The sequence below is a fragment of the Orcinus orca genome, chromosome X (genome assembly GCF_937001465.1).
Source record: "Orcinus orca chromosome X, mOrcOrc1.1, whole genome shotgun sequence".
Lineage (NCBI taxonomy): Eukaryota > Metazoa > Chordata > Mammalia > Artiodactyla > Delphinidae > Orcinus > Orcinus orca.
The window spans coordinates 128237643-128249298 of NC_064580.1; positions in this window are offsets into that span (position 1 = coordinate 128237643).

Here is an 11656-nt window from a genome sequence, read left to right on the forward strand (position 1 = left end):
GCGGTACGCGGACCTCTCACTGCTGTGGCCCCTCCCGTTGCGGAGCACAGGCTCTGGATGCGCAGACTCAGCGGCCATGGCTCACGGGCCCAGCCGCCCCTCAGCATGTGGGATCCTCCCAGACCGGGCACGAACCCGTGTCCCCTGCATCAGCAGGCGGACTCTCAACCACTGCGCCACCAGGGAAACCCCAGCAGTAATTTTTTGATAAATATAGACCATATTATCCTTACATTTATATGGAAAAACAAAGGAACTAGAATAATTAAAACAATTTTGGAAAAGAAAAAAGAACGTAGGAGTAATTACTCCATTCAGTATTAAGGCCTGTTGTATAACCGCAGTAATCAGGAGAGTGTGGCTTGGGCAGAGGGATAAACACATAGATCAATGGAAAAGAACAGGGAACCCTGAAATAGACCCACACAAATACATCCAACAGATTTTTGACAAAGTTGCAAAAGCAGTTCAATGGAGGAAGGGCTGTCTTTTCAAGAAATGGTGCTGGAACATCCCTAGGAAAAACGAAAAAGAAAGAAAAAAGAAAAGAAAGAAATCTAGACCTAGTCTCCATACCTTATCCAAAAATGAACTCCAATAGACCTCAATGTAAAGCATACAACTAAAAATCTTTCAGAAGAGAACATAGGAGAAAATCTCCAGGACCCAGGGCTTGGTGAAGAATTCTTAGTTTTGATACCAAAACCACAATCAATAAAGAAAAAAATAGATTAATTGAATTGCATCAAAACTAAATATCTTGTTTGTGAAAGACTCAGCTAAGAGGATGAAAAGACAAGTTACAGACTGGGAGAAAATATTTACAAACCACATGCCTAACAAAAGGCATGTATCAAGAATATGTAAAGATTGATGACTAATAAGAACCTGCTGTATAAAAAATAAAATAAAAAGAATATGTAAAGAGCTCTCAAATACAAACAATGGGGGAAAAACACTCCCATTAGAAAATAGTCAAAAGATATGAAAAGACATTTCATGGAAGATAATCCACAGACAGTAAATGAAAAGATGCTCGATATCATTAGTCATCAGGGAAGGCAAATTAAAACCCAAATAAGATATCACTGCAAGCCTATTAAAATGGCTAAAATAAAAGCAGTGGCAACCCCAAATGCTGGAGTGAATTTTGAGAAATTAGATCACTCAGACATTATTGGTGAGAATTTAACATTGTATAGCCCCTCTGGAAAACAGTTTTGACAGTTCTTTATAAAACTAAACATGGAACTACGACAGAACCCAGCAATTGCTCTTTGGGGCATTTATCCCAGAGAAATGAAAACATTTTTCGCACACACACAAAAAACCTATACACAAATATTCAGAGCAGATTTATTTGTAATAGTTCCAAACTGGAAACAACCCAGCTATCCTTCATTGGGTGAACAGATAAACAAATTGCGGGCCACATCCACATCATAGAATACTGCTCAGCGATCACCAGAAATGAACTAATGATATGTGCAACAACTTGGATGGATTTCAAGGGCATTATTCTGAGTGAAAAATAAACTATTTACATAGTATTCTCAAAATTAAAAAATTATGGAGATGGAGAAGAGATTAGTTGTTGCCAGGGGTTATGGATGGTGGGAGGGAGGGAGGGAGGGAGATAGAGAAGGTATAGCACAAGGAAGATCTTTGTAGGATGAAATAGTTCTGCATCTGGACTGTAGTGGTGGTTACTGGAGTCTACACATGTGATAAACTGACACAGAACTATATACAAGTTGTACCAATATCAATTTCCTGATTTTGTTATTGTACTGTAGTTACATGAAACGTAACAATTGGGGGAAACTGGGTGAAGGGTACACAGGATCTCTGTGTAGTATCTTTGCAACTTCCTGTGAGTTTATAATAATTTCAAAGTTAAAAAGAAGAAAGTAGGCTCTAAGTTATGCTGTCTTGGGAAGAGAAAGCATGGGCTTTGAAGTTTACCAGGCCTGAGTTTGGAACCTGTCTCAATTTCTTCCTAGTAGGGTGTGAACTTGAGCAAGTTACTTCATTTCTCGGAGCCTTGGCTTCCTGCTTTGGAAAATGGGGCTAATGATAAGGCCCACTCCACAGCATTTGCGAGGAGATCCCAATGGATACGAAACAGAAGTGCTTGGCTAAGGTTCTGGCCCATAATGAACTCTCAATGTGACGAGCTACCTAATGGGAGCCTGATTTACTGTGACTTGTCGCTTGTGTCGTTTGTCCTGGTGTGAAAGAGGTTGGATGGCAGGGCCATCTTGCCACTAGACGAAAAACACCTTAGAGCGCACACTGCCCGGGACAGCTCCCCCAGCATGTAGGCCCTGTTCCCGTGGCCTGGTCCCCACGTCCATGCGCCAGGAGCCCTGTAGCAGGGAGGCCTGGCGTGCTGTGAGATCTGCGACCTAGCATGAAAGGTGTGCTGTCTCGAGCTCCCTCAGAATCTGCGCCCCACGACTTGGTTGGGCCCATTAATCATGGCAGGGTTTCAAATTGCTTGTCTGGAAGTGCATAGTGATAACAGATGTTATCGAAGTGTTGTCATGAAGGATGGTCGGGAGTAGAAAGTAATCCTACTGTTTGATTTCTCTGGTGATGTTCCGCTCCCCTCCCCGCTTTTGCGCCAAAATGCCACTTTTCCTTCAAGAGCGGTTCCCCAAGCCTGTTGGTCTTCTCCACTGAGGCTCCAGCCTCCCTCCCTCCCTCTGTCTGCCACCACTTCCCTTCTGACATGCCTAATCTCTACTCTGGACAGAAGCAACCGCTCGTTTTCCCACAGTGGAGCCCTCCTGGCCTTGGCCCGGGCTGTTCCCTTGCCCCAGTTGGCTTTCCCCACTCCCATCATGCTCTGCTGCTCCTTCTAAGCCCTCCCTGGCCAGCTGTCCTCCTCTCCCCCAGCATCTGTCTGGGCTCTGTCCCTCCCAAAGTCGTACTGACGGATCCCCAGGCTTCCCTCAGCCCTGCGCCCTGAGCTGGTGAGCTCCTGGACACCTAGTGGCTTCTCAATAAATGTTTGTGGAACGAGAGCCCAATGCCCCCGGCTCGCATACAATAAAGAGTGGCCCGAGCCCTGCCAGCGGGCAACTGTGCTTGCAGTGTCCCCACTGACGCCGTGGAAGATGGAGACTTTCCAGTCAACGTGAAGGGGGAGCGAAGGCCAGAGAGTGTGAACTCTGTCATTGGCTTGGCAGTTACCCAGCATGCCCCGGGCCAGGAGGTGGCTGGGCAACTCGGCTCACAGACGGCCATTGAGCAAGCCTCATAAAGGGCGTCTGTGTCTCTAGGTCTGACACATCTGGGCCGGGTGCGTGCAAAGCCAGTTGATATGCTGCATGGCACAGGCAGTTTCCTGTGAGTTGTTGTAGCCAAAGACCTCTCCCTACCCCCAGCCCTTTAAGCTTCAGGCGGACTCACAGATATTCTATTGGGCTTCTGTGGGCTGAGAGGCAGCAGATGGGGGAAGAGCATTAGACAGGGAGTCCAGAGATCTAGATTCAGTATGCAACTCTAACTGATAAAGACATTTGAGAAAGCGTACGTAGTTCACATATGCAAGTGCGGTACAACAATTGCACACTGGGACATTTATCGCAGAGGAATGAAAATGTACGTTCATGAAGGCTCATAGCAACTTTCTCTGTAATAGTCCCAAACTGGAGCATCATCTGATGGGAATGGTTAAACACGCTGTGGTACATCCATCCAACCACATCATAGTATACAACTCGGCAATGAGAAACAAACCTTTGATACAACAATTTGGATGCATCTTCAGAGAATTATGTTGAATGGAAAGGTTAATCTGTAAAGGTAACATACTATACGATTCCACTTATATAACATTTTTGAAATGACAAAATTTTGGAAACGGAGGATACCTTGGTGGTTGCCAGAGGTTGAAGACGGGTGTGGGTGTGGGAAGAGGGGGTGCTTAGGGGAGGAATCCTCGTGGTGCTAGAATAGTTCAGTATGATGACTGTGGTGGTGGATATACCAACTACACATGGGATACATTTGAATGCCATAGAAAGAAACACACATATACTCACAAATGAGTACAGGTAACACTGGAGAGATGGAAATAAGACCTGTGGGCTGTTATCGGTGTCCAGCATTTCATTGGAGTTGCTAAATGGGGATACTCGACTTCTTCCGTTCCTTCTTCATTTATTAGCTGGAGTACTTTTATAAAAAAAAACTTCCCCTCACCAGCTCTTTGGTTATCCTGAAGTACAGTTTATGTAAGAAAGGCCGGAGAAATGTTTCCCTCTCTCCCTTTGTTTACCAGTTTTCCAAAGCAGGAGTTGGTTCCCTAGCATCTTCCAGAGATGAGGACCAAGGAAACCAATGTCTTTTAAAAACATGTTGGTATCATGAGTATCTTGTAGGTTTCAACATAGCTGGTGTGTTTCTTGTTGATGTGCACATTTTCCTAGCTTTGGCCAGTGGGAGATTATGCAGATTGGTTCCTGGGTCCCTTTGCCATAACCCTTGACAGCTTCCTTGCTTTCTGGTGTGACGAGATGTTCTGGGATTGTCTGGTACATTTCCTGCCCCAGACCTGGAATCAGCTATTTCTCCAAGAAGTTCTGGCTCCTTTCAGTGGCGAGTGGTATTTAGAAATCAAGATCTGGGCACTTGAGGTAATATTGCCAGTGGGTTTGCCATTTGTTTCTAGGCCGTTTCAGAGACAAGTAGAACATATTTTTGAGAAAAAATGTTATAAATCCATATCAACACTTCCAATCCAGATTCAGGACTATAGGGTTTTTATTTAACTTTGTCCCTCCAGTGAAACCTGCATACTTGGTTGATTTATCCCACAACTCATGCAACCACAGTCTTAGAATAACAAAACTAACACTACCACCACCCAGATGATTTCAGAAAACACTTTAAGATTTTTTGGGTTTTTTTTTCCCCCTTAGGTTAAATCCAATTAGGTATGCTCAGTGAAATCACTGCATTTTAAAGTCACTTGGAATCATTCTTCTACCCAGTTTCATGTTATTTTCGATTTTTGTCTTTCATTTTACTTTTGATATTTAAGGACTGCTTTTTAGGTAGTTAAAGTTGTTTTCAAATAATGGAAGAGATTTACCTGGCTCCGAAGTCAGTCTTTGGGAGTTTGGCCTCTTTGTGGCTACGGCCACAGCCCCATTGTGAAGTCTGATTCTTTGGGTTTATTATAATTTCTTGCTCACTCATCAGTCTCTCGCCTGCTTTTGCACCCTGCCACCTGACATACAGCCTGGCGTGTGGAATGGTGCTCAGTGAAGAACCTTGGAGTGAATGTCCCAGCATTTGGAAGAGAGATCATCTCAGTGACACCGCCTCGGGTCTCCTTGCCAATATCCCAGAAAAGGCACATGGCCCTCAGCCCTCTCTTCACTGAGGGAGCATTTCAGCCCGCTCTGCTTAATCCTCCCAACCTCCAACCAGGTTCTCAATGCTTCTAAATGCCCGTGTAACAGGAACCCAAATGTCGGTCTTGGTGTTTCTCTCAAGAGACCTAGAAGTTGTTGCTTCTATAGAGAACATGTTCTAGAGATTGCCGAAGTTTGTCCCACACATTTTCCATGTTGATACACAGCATTACATTGGGATATGGAATGAAGACCGTCTTGATTTTCCAGCTGTGTGGATTTTAGATTTATTTTGTTTCACATACTAAAGTAAGAAGCCATGAATAGATGTCCCCGAGCTGGAGCATGGAGCCAAGGTTCTGGTTCTGTTCCCAGGATAGAAGCAGCATCATCCCGTCCCGTGGGAAGATGAAGGATTAGCAGCCAGGAGCCCTGGGGTTCGGGGCTGCCCCTGGTTCAGTGGTTCCATCTATGCCCCATGGAGGGAGAATGCGGTGGTTTCCGGGGAGTCTTTAGCTGGACATGGCTTGGGCAGCCTGGCATGGGGCTAAGCCATCTCTAAGTTTCTCAAGATCCCCACGCTACCTCCAATGCCTTGAATTACTAAATTCAACTGCTATCCCCCCACCCCCCAAAATGATATTATTTATCCTGAAAAGTATTCTCTTTCCTCCCGTAGGGACTGCCCACAAGGTATGGAGCTGTAGTCAGGGAAATTAAAATATGCAAATGCAAATGAAAAAAGCTAGGCATTGCTCGCCATCGTGTTCCCAGGGTTTTCTTGAATAGCAACAAATTGAAGAAATGCTATGTGACCAAAGCTTATATCAAGCCTTAAGAAAGAAAAACTCCATTATCTCTAAATATAGCGACACAGTTCAATGTGCACACACAGAGCATCAGGTTCCCTTGGAATATGGGGGTGAGAGCGTCTCCTTTTTCTACCTCTTTTTCCGAATGTAATTAACAGATTACAATTAGCAGAGAAATGTAATTTGCACTACAAACCCTTTCGGCCCAGATTTGGTCCCAGTTTTTGTCCTGTGCGACTTGGTTTGCCAATTCCCAGTTTAAGTTCCAATCTGAGGGAGGGGCTGGGGCAAGAGCAGGGGGAGAGGGTCTCCACAAACCAGCCCCCCTTTACTTGGTCCTTGCTTGTCAGGAGTGGGTTTAAATGCCACCCTCCCGAGACCACCCGGGCTGCTTGGACTTCCCTGGGATTTGCTCATCGTCACATGTGGTTTGGAATCAGCAGGCGTTGCACTGAATAAGTCTTGCAGTTCACCTCACACCATGGAGTCAAGTTAGCCAAGATCTTCGCCTCCAGTATCTTGATAAGAGATGGAGTGCTTATCGAGGAACCTGGGCCATGAAGGCTGAGAGGCAGCATAGCTTACCAATGAGTTCACCACTTCCCTTGAGGTAAGCATTTGCTTTGGGCATTTGGTAACTCCTGATACAAACAAGACTGATGTTTTGACCAGGGCTGGAAACGACAGCAGCATAGCAGAGGACTTTCAGTGCTGCCCTGTTAGGGGTAGCTTTGGACACCAGGGGATGGAGAGGAACCCCGTGCTTAGGAGGCAGGAAAAGAGCTGGCAACAACATTCCCACTTCTAAACCAAAGGAAGTCTGAAAAACAGGGACAGTTTACAAGTGTCTTTCCATTTGCCCTAAATGGACAACACAACCTCTCTGAAAGGGTTTATACAGCTTTCTGGTTTTCAGACCCAACTCGGGTGATCTGTGTGCTAATCAGGAAGGCAAATATTTTTGCTACTTCTACAAATCCAGGGTAGAATCCTCAACCCATGCATCTATATTTTACTTAACCAACACATATATAGCATTTAGTGCATGTACAGTACTGCTCCCAGACCTTTCCAAATATTAACCCATTTGATCCTCACAACAGTCCTAGGAAGAAAGTGCGATTATTAGCTAGATCTGGAGGAGAAAACTGAAGCGCTGGGGGGCTAAGTGAATGGATACAATTGTGGTACATCCATCCCATGGAATACTACTCAGTAATTAAAAAAGCACAAATTTTGATACTCACGACCTGTATGGATTTCCAGAAAATTATGCTGAATGAAAAAAGCCAATCCTTACATGTTACCTGCTGTATGTATGTATAATCTTGAGATGGCAAAATTATAGAAATGGAGAACAGACTAGTGGCTTCCAGGGGTTAAGTACAGGGTGAGGGGGGCAGGGGAAGTAAGTGGGGCTCTGGCAGGGCAACAAGACGATCCTTGTGGTGATGGGACTGTTGTGTGTCTTGACTGTATCAGCGTTGATATCCTGATGGTGGTATTGCACTCTAGTTTTGTGAGATGTTACCATTATAGCAAACTGGGTAAAGAGACGGCAGGATCTCTCTTACAATTGCATGTGAATCTATAATGATCTCAAAATAAAAAGCTTAATTAAAAAAATTCATCTCATATGTTGTCTCTTCCACAAACCTATCCATGAATGTTTGCCCCAACTTCACCCCTTATTTAAGCCTTACTTAACTCCTCTGTGCCTCAGTGGCCATATCTGCAAAATGGGTATATTACTAGGATCCACCTCCGAGGGATGGCTGTGGAGCCTCCATGGGATATGGCTTCTTCCGTGAGTGCCAAGAGATTGTGACGGGGCTGTGGTCACAAAGAGGTTGAGAGCAAAGGCTAGAAAGGCAGCCGAGCAGATTCCATCCTGGCTCTGCCATGCTCTCAATGGGACCACGGATAAGCCATTTCCTTTCTCTAGGGCACAGATTCTTTCCCTGTAACAGGAACACAAGGGGACCAGGTGACCCAATACCATGGAAAAGAAACTGCTTTGCACAGAGCTGAAGCCTGTCCAGAACCCACACAAGTTACTTTGTTATTCTACTATCTTGCCCCTGACATTCAAGGGTCAGCTAAGTCTATGCACTTGAATTGCTCATCTTGCTAAAGCAACTCTTGTTGAGATTACTTATCAAAGTAATACTTGTAAATAGTTTAAAAAGTCAAATAAACTACCAGACACATATAAAAAATAGCGTCCGTTGCACCGGCCCATCCCCAATGCCTACTCCATAGAGGCAGCCACTTTCAGCTCTTGTGGCTCTTAATATTCTAGAATGTACTTCCTACCATGGAAAATAAGGCTTTCTCTCTTGGATCATCCCTCTTCTACCCCAAACTCCCAGTAAAACCATATCACCATTTTTACTTAAATCAGGATTCACTGTTTCCATTATTGGGCTGGCCAGGTCCCCCACAGAGGTGTCCTTCCATCTTTCGCCTGGAAGAGTATAAAGCTGGCTGTTGGCATTCTGGAGGCCAAGCAGAGGAGAAGACCAAGAGTCTTCTCACCATCAGTTATGAGGCTTCCAAATAACCTCTGTTTTCAGGAAGCTGCTTCATCCATGCGCTTACCTGCTTACCTCTCCAGCCAGTCAACTTCCTGTCTTCTGTGAGGGCGGTCGTGCCCTTGTTCAGGGAAGAGATCAGAGCGCGACTACTCTGGACACACATCCTGAACCAGTGCTCTTGTCCTCAGCCCCATCTCACCCCACTTTTCAGACCCCACTGCTTCCATTTCCTGCATCTGCCCAGTTGCTGTCTTCTAGTTTGCTGTGTTTCTTCCATCCACTTTCCAGAAGCATCTCTTTCTTGTAGTTGCCTCCTTTCCCCTTTTTTTGCCCCATTTTTTTTGTGGGTATAGGCTTTTCTTTATTTCTTTACCATCATCTGAGTGGGGTTTGGGGCGGGAGCAGAGAGACACTTGGGCATTCAAATCACTGTGTTTACCCCACAATCCTCAGGAGTCTCTTGAGGCCAAGAGTTTTCCTAAAAGGGGGAGAAATGTACCTTTGGTCTCAACAGCTGGGGCAGTCCCCACAGAGCACTGCTTCCAGGCCGGCATCTTCTCTTGGTTGAATGCAACACATCCGGGCAAGGTTGGTCAATGAAGGGTGTCCAGGGCCTTTGGGGTCTTCTAGACCACAAATCTGACTGATCACAGCAGAATCACCAGACCAGGGAATCACCAGCAGTGGCAGCCACTGAGAGGCTTTCGATTAGGAAAAACAATGGTTTCCCTCAAGGGATATTGATTCTCTTTCAATTCTAAGAAATAACTTTGACCTCAGTGGCTATGGAAGAAAGAGGCCACAGGGGGATACGGGAAGAGGTATCACATTGTGGTAACTCAGTTTTCTTCCCCGCAGAAAAATGCCAGCCCTCTTGTCTGGCGTCACGGCACCTTTGGGGACCAGAGCCACCGCTACCATAGCAATGAAAACACAGACCCATCTGGCATTTTTGGAAACAAAGAGATTGCTGGTAAACACCTGTCTCCCTCTTTCCTCCACCACAGAATGAATATGACTTAGGAAGTGGCACCGGGGGCCGAGGTGGCCAGGCCTTAGAAAGCTTTGACATTCTCTGCACATCTCCGTGAGCTCCCTGACCAAGTATGGCCAGAGCCCTAAACAGTTGCCATCAGCCCCTTCCTGCTGGCCCAGCAGGCCTGGTATCACTGAGCAATCATGGTGTTCATCCTGCTGAGCCTGGACTCAGCCACTTCCGGTCTGTCGATGTTGGAGCCTAAGGAGAGACCCACGTGCCCTCCTTGTCCTGGAGTCTGAAGGTCTTAGTCATTGAGAGGTGTGCGGGGCCTGCAGGTGTCTGCCACGTGGTCCATCTGTTCCACGCTCCTTGAAGGGTGAGCCACATTAGAGCCTGATCACTGCCAAGGTCAATGGGAGTGGAATCCTCTCCCATCTCGGCCTCCTGGGCATCATGGGCCATGAACCCCCAAATCTGGGTGGGGTGAGTAACAGAGCACACTCTCTGAGACCCAAGCTGGGAATCAGACCCTCTCTGCGCCCTCAAGAAGCTAAGAGGTAAGCTGGGGATACACACCCTGTCCAGAAACCTTGGCCTCCCGGATGAAAAGACCCAACTCCCAGATGGCTTCAAGGCCCCCATTACTCGTCCCCTGGCCAAGCTTGTCAGTCTCTGGATGCCATTCTTTGCCAAGAATATGGTCAATATGTCACTTTGTGGTCCCAGGAGGGTCACCAGCAATTCCCCAGGCTGGTGTGGTAGGTTCCCTCTGCAACAAAATTCTGCTCCTGAGCCCCAGGTGGCATTCCCGCCTGGCTGGGACTTTTATTGCTTCTCTTCTGATAGAGGAACGAGGGCAGCCGAGGATAGAGAGGGCTCCAGCTGGGGCTTCAGGGCTCGAAACGAGCAAGAAGCGCTGTATCTGCTTCTCGTCTTACCTTCTCCACTTCCCAGACTGCCCTGAAGGCAGGTACACAGAGGCACGCAGAGCCTGCTCAGCTGGCCAGTCTGGGGCCTCGCTTCCACAACACTGGACTCCAGCAGGCGGGGACCCTGGGGGCCAGGCAGCCCGGCCTGTTTCACAGCTGCAGGCACCAAGCCAGAAACACAAAATTGCGAGCCAGTGAGTCGGCCCCACGCCACGGGGCAGAAGCATTGCTGGCCAGCAGGGCCACCCAAGCGCCCCCTTGCCTTGGGAGCCAGGGACGCTGCCGGAGAGAACACAGGGCTGGCAAATGGGGCTCCAAAGGCCCGATAGAGCCCAAGAGCCTGCCCAGAGCCTAGAGGCTTCGTTGGAGGAAGGCTTCCCAGCAGAATGCCTGTGGGGTTCTGGTTCCCAGCTCCTCACAAGCACCCAATCCTGACCCGAAGGCCCAGCCGAGAAGAGACCACTAGTGGGTCTGTGGCCCGGGTCCCAGTGGGAGCTTGTGCTCAGCCCAGGGCCGGGCCCAGGAGAAACCCCATGGTCCTCCGCCACTCGGGGCTCCGTGCCCTCAGGAATACTGTCAGTTCAGCCTCTTTGAGAGGACTCAGACCTGAAGAGGAAAGAAATTGTCAGCTGGTCAGGCAGGACTCCAGCTTGGGGAAAGTGAGGAGGGCAGAGGGCTCCAGTTTCTTCTCCATTTCCTGTATATTCTGCACCGCTTTCAATGTTTTAATTGATTACCTCAACCATGCTCATTTCCCTGGACAAATCGGTCTTTACACAGAAGAAGCAATTACCTGGGCCTGTTCCCATCTCAGTCAGCAGAGCGGGCAGGAGCCTCTCTGGGGCCACACAAGATTACATTATCTAAAAAGACTCTGAGATTCAAAATGAGGGCAATTATTTCAGCCTTATAACCTTTTTTGTTTCCCTAAAAATATCTGGCACCAGTGTGGGTCCTACAGGACAAGAGGAACAGTGGCCTAAGTCTACCTGAAGGCCTGAGCTCAAGAGGCTTTGCCTGGTGGCTGTGG